Source organism: Chiloscyllium punctatum, chromosome 15, assembly GCF_047496795.1.
Source record: "Chiloscyllium punctatum isolate Juve2018m chromosome 15, sChiPun1.3, whole genome shotgun sequence".
In the NCBI taxonomy this organism is placed as follows: Eukaryota; Metazoa; Chordata; class Chondrichthyes; order Orectolobiformes; family Hemiscylliidae; genus Chiloscyllium; species Chiloscyllium punctatum.
In genome coordinates, this window is record NC_092753.1 from 18220305 (window position 1) to 18237710 (window position 17406).

Here is a 17406-nt window from a genome sequence, read left to right on the forward strand (position 1 = left end):
TTAAAGATTTTGACCCAGCAATAGTGAAGGAAGGGCAATACTACTGCATGTTAGGATGATGTGTGACTCCGAGGAGATCCTGTAGGTGTTGGTGGACCTGTACACCTGGTGTCTGCTCCCTTCTATGTATTGAAATGCTATAGGTTTGGAAAATATTATACAAGGATACTTTGTGAGTTAAGTTTGTCGAATGTTGGAGCTAGAGGTATACAGTTCTCCAACATGCTCCTAACTTGTGAAATGTAGGTATGGACAAGCTTTGTCAGGAGGAGTTGTCACAGAAATCTGTCTTATCTGCACCTGTAGTCACAGCATTTCAGCTGGTGCAGTGCAGTTTCTGGTCTTTGATTCCACCAAGATGTTAACAGTGGGAGATTCAGGGATTGAATGACAGGAAGGTGCAATCTCTCTTTTTGGAGATGGCAATTGACTGATGCCTGTGTGATGAGAATGTTAATGATCATTTGTCAGACTAAGCCAGAAAGATGCCGAGTTTGCTGCAATTGGACTCAGTTACACTTCTGTATTAGAGGAGTCATGAATTATGTTCAGCAATCATCACCAAACATCTTGACTTCTAAGCGCAGAATGGAGAGAAGTTCATTTAAAATTAGTGGAGCTACAAAACAACCATTAGGAAATTTTGCAAATGATGTCTTGGGGCTGAATGACAGTTTTTCTACAAGCAAAACTATATTCCTAGATATAACTCCAAAAGCAGCAAGGGCTGGGATTTGTTTGGCTTTTTGTGGACAGGAATTATTTGGACAGTTTTCCACATTGCAAGATAGATGCCGGTGAAATAACAAATGGAAAAGCTTGAGTCGGGATGAGACTGACTCTGGAGCACAAGTCTCCAAAATTATTGTGGAAATGTGAAGTGTTTTCAGTCGTTTCTGGATTTATATGGAGTGAATCAAATTAAGTGAGGGCTGGCATCTGGGATACTGGGGAACTTAGGAGGGAAGCACGAGATGGGTCGTTTACTTGGGACTTCTGGTTGAAGATTCTTTCATATTTTTCAGCCTTATCTTTTCCATGAATGTGCTGGGCACTGCAATATTGAGAATTGGGATATTTATGGAGATGAGTTGAGGGTCCACCATCATTTGTGATTGGATATGGCCAAACTGCAGAGCTTAAACCAGATGTTTGGTTGTCTTTCCCTTGATGCTTATGCTGCTTGGCATGCAATTAGCGCTGTCTTCCAGTCTCAGAACGCAGCCACCTCATTTTTAGCAATGTCTTATGGTGTTCCTGACACATGCTTCTCACTCTTGTTGAACCAAAAACTGAGACCACAAAATGAAAAAAAAGTGTTACACCAAAAAAAGGTTTGTACCAGGATTCACAGTATACTGAATTCTATGAGAGTACTTCTCACATTTCACTGTGTGAAACCCTGTATACACCTGGCCAGATCCAAACACACTGTGAAACCTGTACATAGCCTCACTGTGCAATCCTGTACGCACCTGCGATAGTGATAGCGATCTACATATTTAGAATCACGTGAATTCTACGTTCACACAGATAAGCTGAGGATAAATGACCAATCCAAAGCACATTCAATCTCATTGTCCAAAGCCTTTCAAGTTCTGATTCACAGATTCTGAAGTCTGTAAACAGCTACAAAAAAAAAATCTGATTTTCAGAAGGGAAATGAATGGCTTGAAAACTCCATTTTGTCACATACCTTTCAAATGACTTGGTACTTCAGATAAAGCTTGTGAAATGTTCATATAATCAAACGGGTCACAGCCTGTTTAAAGACAGAAAAAAACAGTATTTATGAATCGATGCCTGTTGGAATACCATACCAGAATTTGCAGTGTTTGAATCTGACATTGAAATCACTATGATTTTACCATACCAAGTTCCTGTACTTCTTTCAGTATTGTATCCAACTTTGGGATGCCCTGGCACATATTTACTAAAGTATTCCCACATTACTCTTCAGGTCCGAGAGCCTTTCTCCATCACCAGGTTAAGGAGAAGTTTGGAACTGTCTGCTCGGATTCCCTTCTCCATGAGCTCAGTGACTTTCTGTAGAGAATAATAATGACATACAAGGAGAGTGAATGACAACAGTGGGAATGAGAAGAAAAGGATTTGCTCACTGATGGGATTTCCTAGTTGTTCTGAACACAGAAGTCAGTCACTGCATCAGATTCTGCTCTTTGCTGAACATAGAGTCATAGGGTTGTACAGCATGGAAACAGAGAGTACAGTCCAACTTGTCACGCCAATCAGATATCCTAAATCAATCCAGTTCCATTTGCCGGCACTTGTCCCATATCCTTCTAAACCCTTCCTATTCATATACCCAGCCAGATGCCTTTAAAAAAAAAAATGTTGTAATTGTACCAGCCTCCATCACTTCCTCTAGCAGGTCATTCCATAAATGCACCACCATCTGCATGAAAATAAAAATGCCCCTTACGTCCTTTTTAAAATCTTTCCCCTCTCACCTTAAACCTGTCCCCTCCAGTTCTGGACTCTCCCAGCGCAAGGAAAGGATCTTGGTTATTCACCCTATTCAATGTCTCTCATGATTTTAATAAATCTCTCTAAGGTCACCCCTCTGCCTCCAACACACCAAGGTAAATAGTATCAGCTTATTCAGCCTCTCCCCATTATTCAAAACGCCAACCTGGGTAACATCCTTGAAAACTTTTTCTGAACCCTTCAAGTTTCACAACATACTTCCGTTAGCAGGGAGACCAGAATCAAAGCAGCATTCCAAAAGTGACCTAACCAATGTCCTCTTCTACACATTTATATTCTAACAGTTACACTCAGCACACTGACCAATAAAGGCAAGCATACCAAATGCCTTCTTTACCAGCCTGTCGACCTTGGAACTATGAACCTGCATCCCAAGGTTTCTTTCTTAAGCAACACTTCCCAGGACCTTACTATTAAGTGTATAAATCTTGCCTTACCAAAGTGCAGCACCTCACATTTATGAAAATTAAACTCCATCAGCCACTCAGCCCTATCCCCATTTGATCATGACCGTGTTGTATTGTGAGGTAACCTTCTTCACTGTCCCTGTTGTAATCTGCAAACTTACTAATCATACTTCCTATATTCACATCCAAATCATTTAATCAAATGATGAAAAGCAATGGAACTAGCACCAATCCTTGTGGCACATTGGAGGCCTGTGGGCTGCAATCTGAAAATCAACCCTCCACAACCACCCTCTGTCTTCTACCTCTGAGCCAGTGCTGTATACAAATGGCTAGTTCTGTATAATCCAGGAGATCTAACCTTGCTAACCAGTCTTCCAGGGGAATCTTTTCAAACTCCTTACCAAAGTCCAACAGAACACATCCACTGTTCTGCCCTCGATTTGTTTTGTTACTTCGTCAAAACTTCAATCAAGTTAGTGAGACGTGATTTCCCATACACAAAAGCCATGTTGACTATCCCTAATCAGTCCTTACCTCTTCAAATACATGTTAATTCTGTCCCTTAGGATTCCCTCCAACAACTTGCCCACCACTGACAACAGGCTCACTGATCTATAGTCCCCTGGCTTTCCCTTACTACCTTAAATAGTGGCACCAGGTTAGCCAAAATCTAGTCTTCCAACACTTCACCTGCGGCTATCGATGACACAAATATCTCAGCAAGGGGCCCAGCAACCAATCACTTCCCTAGCTTCCCAAAGAGTTCAGATAATCAGTTCCTGGGGATTTATCCACCTTGATGTACTTTAAGGTGTCCAGCACAGACTTTCCTGAGTGCACGAGAGAGAGAATGCGTGCGTGAGAGGATTTTTCTGTAATATGGATATTTTTCAAGATATCGCTATTTTATTTCCCCCACATTCGCGATCTTCCACATCCTTCGCCACAGGAAACACTGATGCAAAATACTTGTTTAGTATCTCCCCCACCTCCTGCAGTTCCACACACAGATGGCCTTGCTGATTTTTAAGGGGCCCTATTCTTTCCTTTGCTACTCTTTTGTCCTTAAAGTATTTGTAGATTTTCCTTAACCCTATTTGCCAAAGCTTTCTCCTGTCCCCTTTGTGCACTCCTGATTTCCCTCTTACTCCTATTGCCTTTATAACTCTTCTAGGGATTCACTTGATCCTTCCTGTCTATATCCGCCATATGTTTCCTTCTTTTTCTTAACCATAACTCTGCAAATATGGTGATTTCAGTCACAAAAATGGAAATTAGAAAATATATTCTGAGAATGAGCAACTAAAGAATCTGTAGTAATTTTAGTGTGATCAGTTCCCTGTCTCTCAGTGTCCAGCATAGTCATAAAGTCATACAGCATGGATATAGACCCTTCAGTCCAATTAATCAATGCCAACCATAATCCCAAATTAAACCAGTCCTACCTGCTTGCGCTTCGCCTATATCCCTCTAACATTTTTTATTCATGTACTTACCTAAATGTCTTTCAGACGTTGTACCCGCATCTAGTGCTTCCTCTAGAAGTTCATTCCGCACACAAACCACTCTGTGCGAAATAAAAATTGCCCTTCATGTCTTTAAATCTTTCTCCTCTCACCTTTTAAAAGAAATGCTCTCTAGTCTTCAAATTTACTACCATATGGAAAAGACACCTGCTATTCACCTTATCTATACCCCTCATGATTTTATAAACCTCTATAATATCACCCCATAATCTCTTGCGCTCCGGTGAAAAAAAGTCTCAGCCTATCCAGCCTCTCCTTATAATTCAAATCCTCCAATCTCCAGTTTAATAATATCCTTCCTACAACAGGGAGATCAGAATTGAACACAGTACTCCAGAAGAGGCCTCATCAACATAAACTTCAACATGACATCCCAACTCCTATCCTAAAAGATCTGAGTAGTATCCTTTGAAATAATTTGAATTGTGTAGCATATCAATGGTGCTGAATAAAAAATAATAAACCAACACAAAAAAATCTACCTTTATCCAGGGTGCAACCCCTAACAGAATCAGAAGAGAGGCTTGTAATTTTATGAACGCTGAAGCATATGACAACATCTTCAGAAAGAACAGTAACAAGACTTATAGCGGAATACCTCTTGATCTGGGTACATCTGAACCAATTTCCATATACTTAGCTTAGGCATTGACTTTACCCTTCAGTGTCACAAAGCTTAATCTAATCTCCAGAGATGTAACAAGGAATTAGTGTGATGCACAGAAAACATGACACCAGATTATTAACAGACGTAGAAGAAATATAGTTTATTCTGAAGATACAACCGATGCTCAAACAATGTTCAAGAAGTTGACATCATCCAAATAACCCCATTCTCCATGCTCAGTAGCAACAGTATGTTGGCATCAGTAAGCCACCTCCAATTATTACAGGTTGGATATCTGATTAACTAATGTCATCATAATGAAACTACTGCTTCTGAACAACTTTAACTATCTGAAGATTTTTTTTTTAGTCGATTTTAGGTGGTTGCAATTGCCCAAAATCTAATAGTTTAAAAGTTGGATCAGGAGTCATTACTTTGACCAGGACCCAGGATGGACCAGGTGCTGGCAGGTGGGACTAGATTGGATTGGAATATCTGGTTGGCATGGACGGATTGGACCGAAGGGTCTGTTTCCATGCTGTACATCTCTAGGACTTCGATCAGAACCTTCTGACAGAATAGAATCATAGAATCCCTACAGTGTGGAAACAGGCCATTCAGCCCATCGAGTCTGCACCAGTTCTCCAAAAAGCATCCCACCCAGAACCCAGGTTCTCCACCTTGTGCCCATACCTCTCATTTTACCATAACTAATGTAGTCTGCTTACTAATGGACAATACAGGACAATTTAGCATGGCTCCAAACTTGCACATCTTTGCATTGTGGGAGGAAAACCAGACCACCCAGCAGGAACCCACACAGATTTGGGGAGAATATACGAACTCCACAGTCACCTTAGGCTGGAATCGAACCCGGGTCCCTGGTGCTGTGAGGCAGCAGTGCTACCACAGAGCCCTCATGCCGCCCTGATTTCAAAGTCTAATGTCGGATGTCAAAAGTTTCACGCACCATACTGAAAAGAGACCCTGTACAGGCATTTACTCAATGCAAACTTGCAACATCACTGAAGACAGTGTTAGCTACTACACATCCCACCACACCCCATTGGAAATGTCACACCAAGTCGAACATGGCTCTAAGGTTAAGTGACGCCTCATTAGGAGGTTCTGGGGAAGAGTGGTCTTCCCCAGAGATGACTGCAGGAAGCCATCTCATCAGATTTGGGTGGACTGGACTATTATCACACTCCATACAGGGGTTGTTTATTTTCTTCCTCACTGGATCCTGGTCCATTTTGGGGGTTGACAGTAGATGGGTACACAGTGTATTCTATCACACTCCTGTGCCTTGTATTTGGTGGACAGGCACTGGGGAAACAGGTAGTGTTATCCACTACAGAATTCATTCTGTCTGGACTGCACTGTGGCTCATGCAATTGGTCCAGTCCAATTTCTGCTCGTTGGGAAGGTCCAGGACGTTGATCATAGGGATACTGCTACGGTAATGATGTTGAGCCACGAGAAGCAATTCTCCTTACTGCAATTAGTTTGGATGTAGTAGATTTTGTCAGGTATGTCCAGGAAAGATTCCTGACTCAATACGTAGATAGAGCTGAAAATGTGTTGCTGGAAAAGCACAGCAGGTCAGGCAGCATCCAAGGAGCAGGAGAATCGATGTTTCAGGCATGAGCCCTTCTTCAGGAATTGCAATACGCAGATAGGCTGACTAGAGGGGAGGCCATATTGGATTTGGTGCTTGGCAATGAAGCAGGTGAGGCGTCAGATTCCTTGCCGGCAGAGCATTTTGGTGATAGTGATCACAACTCTCTGTTCTTTATTACAGCCACAGAGAGGGGCAGCAGCAGACAGTATGGGAAAGTATTTAATTGGGGAGGGGGAATTACAATGCTATTAGCCAGGAACTGTGGAGCATAAATTGAAAACAGATATTCTGAGGGAAATGCACAACAGAAATGAGGTAGTTGTTAAGGGAGCACTTGCTGAGACTGCTGGATAGGTTTATCCCACTAAAGGAAGGGATAGTAGGGTGAAGGAACCTGGGATGACAAGAGATGTGGAACATCTAGTCAAGAGGAAGAAGGAAGCCTATAGAAGGTTGAGGAGGCAAGGATCATACAGGACCTAGAGGGTTACAAAGTAGCCAGGAAGAAACTGAAGAATGGACTTAGGAGAACTAGAAGGGGGTATGCAAGCACCTTGAAGGGTAGGATTAAGAAAGCCCCAAGGCATTCTGCACTTCAGTAAGGAACAAGAGGATGGCCAGAATGAGGGTAGGGCTGATCAGGGATAGTGAAGGGAACTTGTGCTAGAGTCTGAGGAGGTCCTTAATGAATACTTTGCTTCAGTATTCACTACAAAGAGGGGCCTTACTGTTTGTGAAGACAGCATGAAACAGGCTGATATGCTAGAACAGGTTGATGTTTAAAAAGGAGAATGTTCTCGAACTTTTGAAAAACAGGAGGATAAATAAATCCCCTGGGCCAGAGGGTATATACCAAAGGTTACTGCAGGAAGTGAGGGAAGAGATTGCTGCACCTTTGGTGATAATCTTTGTCCTCACTGTCCACTGGAGTAGTATCAGATGATTGGAGGGTGGCAAATGTTATTACCTTGTTCAAGAAAGGGAATAGGGATAACTCTGGGAATTACAGAACAGTCAGTCTTACATCAGTGGTAGGCAAAGTATTGGAGAGGATCCGGAGAGACAGGATTTATGATTATTTGGAAAAGGTTAGTTTGATTAGAGATAGTCAACATAGCTTTGTGAAGAACAGATCATACCTCAAGTCTTGCTGAATTCTTTGAGGAATTTACAAAACACATTGATGCAGGTAGAGCAGTGCATGTTGTGTATATGATTTTAGCAAGGCATTTGACAGGGTTCCCTATGGTAGGCTCATTTAGAAAGTAAGGAGGCATGGGCGACAGGAAAATCTGACTGCCTGGATACAGAATTGGCTGGCACACAGGGTAGTAGTTGATGGAAAGTATTCATTCTGAGCTTGGTGACCAGAGGTGTTCCACAGGGATCTGGGACAGTTAGCAAGTTTGCTGATGACATGAAGGCTGGTGGAGGTGTGGGTAGAATAGAAGGCTGTTGTAGTTTACAAAAGGGACATTGCCAGAATGCAGAGCTGGGCTGAGAAGTGGCAGATGCAGATCAACCTGGAAAAATGTGAAGTGATTCATTTTGGAAGGTCGAATTTGAATGCAGATTAGAGGGCAAAAGGCAGGAATCTTGGCATTGTGGAGGAAGAAGGATTAGATTAGATTAGATTAGATTACTTAGTGTGGAAACAGGCCCTTCAGCCCAACAAGTCCACACCGCCCCGCCGAAGCGTACTCACCCATACCCCTACATCTACATCAACCCCTTACCTAACACTACGGGATCTTGAGCTCCACATCCAACAATCCCTCAAATGATGCCAACTCAGTTGATACAGTTGTTAAGAAGGCATATGGTGTGTTGGCTTTTATTAGCAGAGAGATTTGATTTAAGTGTCACGAGATTATGCTGCAGCTCTATAGAGCCCTGGTTAGACCACACTTGGAATGTTGTGTTCAATTCAGGTCGCCTCTTTGTAGGAAGAATGCGATAGCTTCGGAGAAGGCGCAGAGAAGATTTACCAGGGTGTTATCTGGACTGGAGGGCATGTCTTATGAAGAAAGATTAATGGAGCTCGGGCTTTACTTATTGGAGTGAAGAAGGATGAGAGGTGACTTAATAGAGATGTACAAGATGATTAGAGGCATAGATACAGTGATAGCCAGAGTCTTTTTCCTAGGGCAGAAACGGCTATCACAAGGGGGCATAATTTTAAGGTGATTGAAGGAAAGTTTTAGGGGTGGCAGTGGTTAGTACTGCTGCCTCACAGCACCAGAAACCTGGGTTCAATTCCCGCCTCAGGCGACCGACTGTGTGGAGTTTGCATGTTCCCCCTGTGTCTGTGTGGGTTTCCTCCGGGTGCTCCGGTTTCCTCCCACAGACCAAAAATGTTCAGGTTAGGTGAATTGGCCATGCTAAATTGCCCGTAGTGTTGGTGAAGGGATGAATGTAGGGGAATGGGTCTGGGTGGGTTGCGCTTCGGCGGGTCGGTGTAGGCTTGTTGGGCCGAAGGGCCTGTTTCCACACTGTATGTAATCTAATCTAAAGTAGGTTCTTTACAGTGTTGGATGTGTGGAATGCACTGCCAGCAGTGGTAGTAGACTCAGATACTTTAGGGATCTTTAAGCGACTCTTGGATGGGCACATGGTTGATAGTAAAATGAAGGGTATGGAGGTTAGTTTGATCTTAAGAGTAGGATAAAAGGTTGGCATGACATCGATGGCCAAAGGGCCCGTACTATGCTATACTGTTTTACATTCTCCATTCTCTTGTAGCAGATGGTCATTGCCTGACATTTGTATGATGCTCATTACTTGTCACTTGTCAGTTCAATCCAGGAAATTGCTGCATTTGAACATGGACTGTCGTCAGTACCTCAAGGTGCAAATGTTGCTGAAATCATGTGGATATCCGTAGACTTCAGCAGACATCGTACCTTTTGCTCCATGATGGAGCGACTGAAGATGGCTGGGCCAAGAATACTACCCTGAAAAATTTCTGTAGAGAGGTCTGATCACCAACAACCACAATCATTATCCTTTGTGCTAGATATGATTCTAACCAGTGGAGAGATTTTCCTGCTTATTCCCAATGATTTCAGGTTTGTTGACTCCTTGATGCTATACTCAGTCAAATGCTGCCTTGATTTTAAGTGCTGTCACCCTCACTTTACCTCAAGTTCAGCTCTTTTCTTTATGTTTGAACCCTAGCTGTAAGGAGGTCAGGTGGAGTGACCAGGCATGAACTTCCCTCATCTTCATAATTTAATTTTAAATTGCATATGTTACAAGGAATCCTTCAAAAATTATCAACTTTAAGGTCCAATTTTTATTGAACTGTGTTCATAAAGTGTTGAGTGTGTGACTGTAGGACTTGACTGCTTTCCCTTTCTATACTGTTGGTACCAACTTGGACAAGTTCTGGTTCATCAAAACTCACACAGTTTCTGCTTCTTCCTACTGTTCAAAATAGCGGATTAGAGGCTATCCAAAATGCCTATGTTGACCATTTCCTGGGACTCACGATCCAGTAAACTTGCATTTTCCCTGGTGCTCCAGTGACTCAGCTGACCATCAATCTTACAAATCCAGAGATCATGCAGAAGCAGTTGGAGACATATCCTCTATAGGTGGCCCCCAATTTCCCAAATGGCATAAGAAACCAATTTCAGCCATGCATCCTTGAAGAAAATAAAACATTCTTCTGTCTTTTAACATTATACCACAAATTTGCATATTCATTTAAACTATTCACTTTAATCAACATCTCAAGAATTGCTGCTTTAACAGGCTGAATATTAGTGCACCCCTCATTAAAATACTCAACTGAAATTCCATAAAACTAATTCAGCTACAAAGTTGACATGGGATGTTATTTTTTCCTGGTCTTAATTCAACGCACCATCACCAAACAACTGACTAATATTATGTGATGGCACTCCCTGTTCGCTTGGAATGAAATTTTCAGGTTCACATTGTTCACCGTTTCTCACAATACCATCAACATTAGGATCAGCCTATGCTCCAAAGTGGCATAACTTCAAACCTACATTTAGGAAAACCTTTGGAAGTTTTAATGAGAAAATTTTGTCCAGAGTTAAAAATCAGGTATTGCCAGGATATGAGCTGAGAAACATGCAACTTTGGAGCTATGGTTCTGAAAGTTTGCAGAGATTCCTCACTTCCTGTCTGTAATGGACAAACAGATTTCTATGATTAATTGATGAGTCTGATATTATTGTAGGATGAGATTATCAAAGTGCTGATGACAATCTTGATGAGACTTGCATCTTTTTCTTCAGCCAAAGTTTCCCGTCACATAACTATTAGTTTTCTCTTATATAGATAATCAAAAGCTTGTGTGCATCTGACTTACCGAATGCTCTCGCCCACTGAAAATCCTCTTGTACGTTAGCAATGTGCTGATTCCATCCACCCCTTTTTCAATCGCTTGTTCTAGTCTGTCCTGGTAGAATTTAGTCAACTAAAACAGCTGGTAATCCTCACACTTTTTCATGAACTCAACAATATTGGAGTCCGAATCTGTTAACACAAGGATAGAGCACATTACCACTGTTCCACCCAGTCAGCTATAATCCCCTTAGACTAAACAACTGAATTGCCTTAACATGACTAAATTTCACACAGCATTTCAAAGGGATAAGCAAAGATTGGACATTAGAATTTTGGATTTAAGCAACGCAGACTTGAATGGGTGAACTGGGAAGTTCTGCTAATAGATAAAACAACTGAGGAACAGGAGAGAGCGTTCAAAGAAATATTTGAGTCAGAGATCCAAAGAATGGAAACCGGCCCAACTTGGCTGTGCTGCCCAGTTTTCACAATTAAACTAGTCCCATTTGCCTGCATTTGGTCCATATTCCTCTAACCTACCCAATCCATGTACCTGTCCAGACTTTTCTTAAAATGATGAAATTGTATTCACTTCCACCACAACCTTTAGCAGCCCATTCCAGACACTCATCACATTCTGTGTGGATAAAAATTGCGCCCCAGAATGCTTTTGTATCTCTCCCCTATTACTTTAAACTTATGCCCTCTAGTTTTAGACTCCCCTGCCACGGGGAAAAGCGGAGGGCTATCTACTTTATCTGTGCCTCAATGTTATAGACTTCAACAACATCGCCCCTCAGGCTCCTCTACTCCAGGGAAAAAAGTCCCAGCTTATCCAACTCTCTTTCATAACTCAAACCTTCCAGTCTGTAGCAGAATAGTAAATCTTTTCTGCATTCTTTCTAGTTTAATAATATCCTTTCTATAATAGGGTGACAAGAACCACATGCAGTATTCCAAATGTGGTGTCAGTGCAACAAGACATCCCAACTACTACACTTAATGCTCTGACCAATGAAAGCAAGCATGCCAAAAGCCTTCTTCACTGCACTGTCTACCAGCACTTCACCTGTGGCCATCGATGACACAAATATCTCAGCAATCACTTCCCTAGCTTCCCACAAAGTTCTCGGGTACTCCTGACCCAATTCCTGTGATTTATCCAAATTGATACATTCTAAGACATTCAGCACCTTCGCCTCTGTTGTATGGACACATTTCAAAATGTCACTATTTCCCCAAGTCCTCTAGCTTCCATATCCTTCTCTACAATAAACATTTATGCAAAATACTCATTTATAATCTCCCCCATCTCATGCGATTCCAGACACAGGTGACCTTGCTGATCTTTAAGAGGCTCTATTCTGTCCCTTGTTATTCTTTTGTCCTTAAACGTATTGTAGAATCCATTTGGATTCTCCTTAAGCTTATTTGCCAAAACTATCTCATGTTCTATTTTTGTCATCCTGATTTCCCTCTTAAGTATACTTGTACTGCCTTTCTATTCATTAAGGGATTCACTTGATCCCTGCTGTCTATATCTGACATATGCTTCCTTCCTTTTCTTGTCCAAAATCTCAAATTTTCTAGTCATCTAGCATTCCCTACACCTAAGAGACTGGCCCTTCACCCTAAAAAGAACATACCATCTCTAGACTCTTATTATTTCATTTTTGAAAGCCCCCCACTACCCAGCCATCCTTTACCTGCTAATACGCACCCACACACGAACCTTTGAAAGTTCTCGCCGAATACCATGAAAATTAGCCTTCCAATTTAACGTTTAGATCAGGTCTATTCTTTTCCAAAACTATTTTAAAACTCAGAGTTATGATCACTTGCCGCAAAGCGCTCCCTCACTAACACCTCAGTCAGCTGCCCTGCCTTATTTCCCCGAGAAAAGGAAAGGTTTTACTCCTTGTCTAATAAGTACATCCACACACTGGATAAGAAAATTTTCTTGCATGCACTTAACAAAACCTTCTCTGGTGCGTGGGTGTCAATATTACAATCCCAATAAGGTCATCATCCCTTTCTTCTTTCTCAGTTCCATTCAAATAACTTCTTTAGATTTACTCCATGGAATATCCTCCTAAGTACAGCCTTAATGTTAAGCCCTAAGTAAAAACACCATTCCGCTTTCTCTTTTGCACCCCACCCAACCCCCCCTCCCCACCCTTCTTGTAGCATCTATACTTTGAAACACTGAGTCGCCAGTCTTGTCCATCCCTGAGCTATGTCTCTGTAATAGCTATGATATTCCAGTCCCATGTTCCCAACCATGCCCTTTGTTAATCTGCCTTACCAGTCATGCCTCTTGCATTGAAATAAATGCAGTTGAATTTATCAGTTCTATCTCATTGTCCGCTATACTCGACTATTTTACTTGCTCCTTTACCCAACAGCACCAGCCTCCGACTGATCTCTTTACTCATTCTCTCATTTGGTACCAATCCCAGCCTTACTAGTTTAAATCTTCCTGGGTGGCTCTAGCAAATCTCCCTGCCAGTATAGCGTATTAGCACCTTTCCAATTCAGGTGCAATCCATCCTTCTTATACAGGTCACTTTTACCCCAAAATGGATAGCCTTCTCTCCTGCATCAGCTCCTCACACATCTGGATAGTAGTAACAGGATAGGTCAGAGTCAGCATGGATTTATGAAGGGGAAATCATGCTTGACTAACCTCCTGGAATTTTTTGAGGATGTAACTCTGAAGATGGACAAGGGAGATCCAGTAGATGTAGTGTACCTGGACTTTCAGAAAGCTTTTGATAATGTCCCACATAGGAGGTTAGTGAGCAAAATTAAGGTGCATGGTATTCGGGGCAAAGTACTAACTTGGATTGAAAGCTGGTTGGCTGATAGGAAACAAAGAGTAGCGATAAACTGCTCCATTTCAGAATGGCAGGCAGTGACCAGTGGGGTACCGCAGGGATCAGTACTGGGACTGCAGCTTTTTACAATATATGTTAATCATATAGAAGATGGTATTAGCAATAACATTAGCAAATTTGTTGATTATACTAAGCTGGGTGGCAGGGTGAAATGTGATGAGGATGTTAGGAGATTACAGGGTGACCTGGACAGGTTAGGTGAGTGGTCAGATGCATGGCAGATGCAGTTTAATGTGGATAAATGTATGGTTATCCACTTTGGTGGCAAGGAAAGGAAGGCAGATTACTACCTAAATGGAATCAATTTAGGTAAAGGGGCAGTACAAAGAGATCTGGGTGTTCTTGTACACCAGTCAATGAAGGTAAGCATGCAGGTACAGCATGCTGGCCTTCATAACAATAGGGATTGAGTACAGAAGCAAAGAGGTTCTTCTGCAGCTGTACAGGGCCCTGGTGAGACCACACCTGGAGTACTGTGTGCAGTTCTGGTCGCCAAATTTAAGGAAAGACATTTTGGCTATTGAGGGAGTGCAGCGTAGGTTCACAAGGTCAATTCCTGAAATGGCGGGATTACCTTACACTGAAAGACTGGAGCGACTGGGCTTATATACCCTTGAGTTTAGAAGACTGAGAGGGGATCTGATTGAGACATAAGATTATTAAAGGATTGGACAATCTGGAGGCAGGAAACATGTTTCCGCTGATGGGTGAGTGCCGAACCAGAGGACACAGCTTAAAAATACGGGGTAGACCATTTAGGACAGAGATGAGGAGAAACTTCTTCACCCAGAGAGTGGTGGCTGTGTGGAATGCTCTGCCGCAGAGGGCAGTGGAGGCCCAATCTTTGGATTCATTTAAGAAAGAGTTGGATAGAGCTCTCAAGGATAGTGGAATCAAGGGCTATGGAGATAAGGCAGGAACAGGACACTGATTAAGGATGATCAACCATGATCATATTGAATGGTGGTGCAGGCTTGAAGGGCAGAATGGCCTACTGCTGCATCTATTGTCTATTGTATTCTTCTGCTCTACCCTCCTGTTCCTACTCTCACATGACACGATGAGTAATCCAGACATTATTCAAGGACTTACTTTTTAAACCTGCTGTCTAATTTTCTATATTCTCTCTTCAGAACCTTATCTTTTTCTTTTCCTGTGTCATTAGTTCCAATGTATACAACAACCTCCTGTTAGTCCCTTTCCTCCTTTGAGAATATTCTGCAACCTCTCAGAGATATTCTTGACCCAGCACTCGGCAGGCAACATACCATTCTGATAATGCATTGCTGGCTGCAGAAACATCTGTCTGTACCTCTGATTAGAGGGTCCACTTTCAGAATCGATCACTTGGATCCTAACATACGTTTTGTTACAGTAGAGCTAATCTCTGTACAAGAAACTTGGCTGTCAGTGCTACATTCCCCCGAAAGTCAATCACCCCCTACAATTTCCAAACAGGATTCCTGTTTGAGGTAGGGAGAGCCACATGACACTCCTGCACTCTGCCTATCCCTCCTACCTTCCTAAAAGTAACCCATCCACCCAACTGTATCCATGGCTTTTCTACTTTCCTGAAAACTGCCATCTGGTGATTATGATTTGAAAAGGTCAGAAAAGTGAAATCACAAGAGGGCTGTGATTTGATTGGCCAATAAGGAGTCTGCACAATTTGAATCAGTATTCAACTGAATTTCGTTAATTTATTGGTTACAACTTGCATAAAGAGAAATACAAACACAGTTAAGGATTAAAAAAACAAATTAAATAAAAGGAGTGGGGGTCAGGTGGTGTCTTGTTTCTCCATGATGTGGAAGTTGGTGGATCCTACTGCAGTTCCCAGTGACCATGCTTGTAGTAAATGTTGGTTGCTGGAAAAACTCCGATGAACTGGAGTCTGAGCTTCCAACATTGTGACACATCAAGAAGGGGGAGAGTTACCTGGATGCTATGTTTCAAGAGACAGTCACATTCCTTAGACTAGTTAACTTGAATTAAGCCTGAGGTCAGGGACAGGAGGGTGTTGCTGTGAGGCAGGTAGAGGGATCCAGAAGGTAGAGTTGCTGCACTTGTAAATGCTGATGTAATTGGGGATAGTATAGTTAGAGGTATACATACTGTTCTGTCACCAGGATTTAGAATCCCAAAGGTTGTGTTGCTGACTTGGTGCTCGGGTTTGGAATATCTTATCTGGGCTGCAGAGGAATTTGGCGTGGGACTGTAAAGATCCAGTGGTCGTGGTCCATCAATAAAACTAGGGTGGAGGTTCTGCTAAGGAAGTATGAACAGCTAGAGGCTAAATCCAAAAGCAGAACCAAAAAGGTAATAATCTCTGGATTACCACCTGAACCATGAGATAATTACCACAGAATCAATAAGATTAAGCGGCTCAAAGATTGGTGTGGGGAAAAATGGGGTTTGAATTCATAAGAGAGATTGGCAGCAGTACTGGGAAGAAGGGACCTTCTGATGGGACGGTCTTCATCTAGGACCAGAGTCCTACCGAATTGTGTGTGCGCATGTATGGTACAGGGAGGATGAGGTAACAATGGCTGACATAAAAGCAAAAGAGAAAGGATATAATGTGATGAAGGGCATTAGGAAACCAGAGAATTGGGAAGTTTAAAAAGACCAGAGGGAAAAAAAAAGTCAGTTATGGGGGAAATTAGAAAACCCAAATGAAAAGATGAGGTTAGAATGCAGAACTCAGGGGAGGTTAGTGAAATCTCGAAACAGACAAATACAGCAAACGGTATGGCAAGGGTTAGCACAAACTTCAAGCACGCTGCGCAATGAATGACAGTCATAATAGGGACAGTTAATACAGGACTGAAGGTGTTATATCTGAACGCTCGCAATATAAAAGAATAGGGTAAATAGCCTTATGGCACAGATAGAAATTGACAGGTAAAACATGGAGACATAGCTGCAAGGGGATCAGGATTGGGAGCTGAATATTCAAGGATATACATCCTATCGAAAAGATAGAGGGGGTGGATTTGCCTTATCAGTAAGAAATGAAATTAAATCGCAATAAGAAACGAAGTAGTGTCAGATGGTGTAGAATCTGTGCGGGTAGAATTGAGGAACCACAAAGGGGAAAGGAGTCATGTACAGGCCTCCAACAGTAGTCAGGAGTTGGGGCACAAGATACACCAGGAAATAGGAAAGATGTGTAGGTAACACAAAGTTTCAACCATCATGGGGGATTCCACTATGCAGGTAGACTGGGAAAAATCTGATGAAGGAGCAGCACTCCAAAACCTAGTGTGTCCCCTTTGCAGTTCCTCCATTCTATACACACAGATTCTACAACCACCCGATTAAGGAGCAGTGCTCTGACAGCTAATGCTTCAAATAAACCTGTTGCAACTCTTAGGAGGCAGTGACCATAATATGATTGAATTAACTCTGTATTTTGAGCGGGAGAAGATAGAATCAGAAGTAACAGTATTTCAGCTGAATATAGGCAACTACAGAGGCATGAGGGAGGAGCTGAGTAGAACTGACTGGGAGA

At 42.2% G+C, this 17406-nt stretch overlaps 1 pseudogene; it reads right to left on the minus strand.

The window, feature by feature from the left end:
- LOC140485956 (NACHT, LRR and PYD domains-containing protein 3-like) overlaps positions 1–17406 on the minus strand; it is a 53534-nt pseudogene that overhangs the window by 16659 nt on the left and 19469 nt on the right.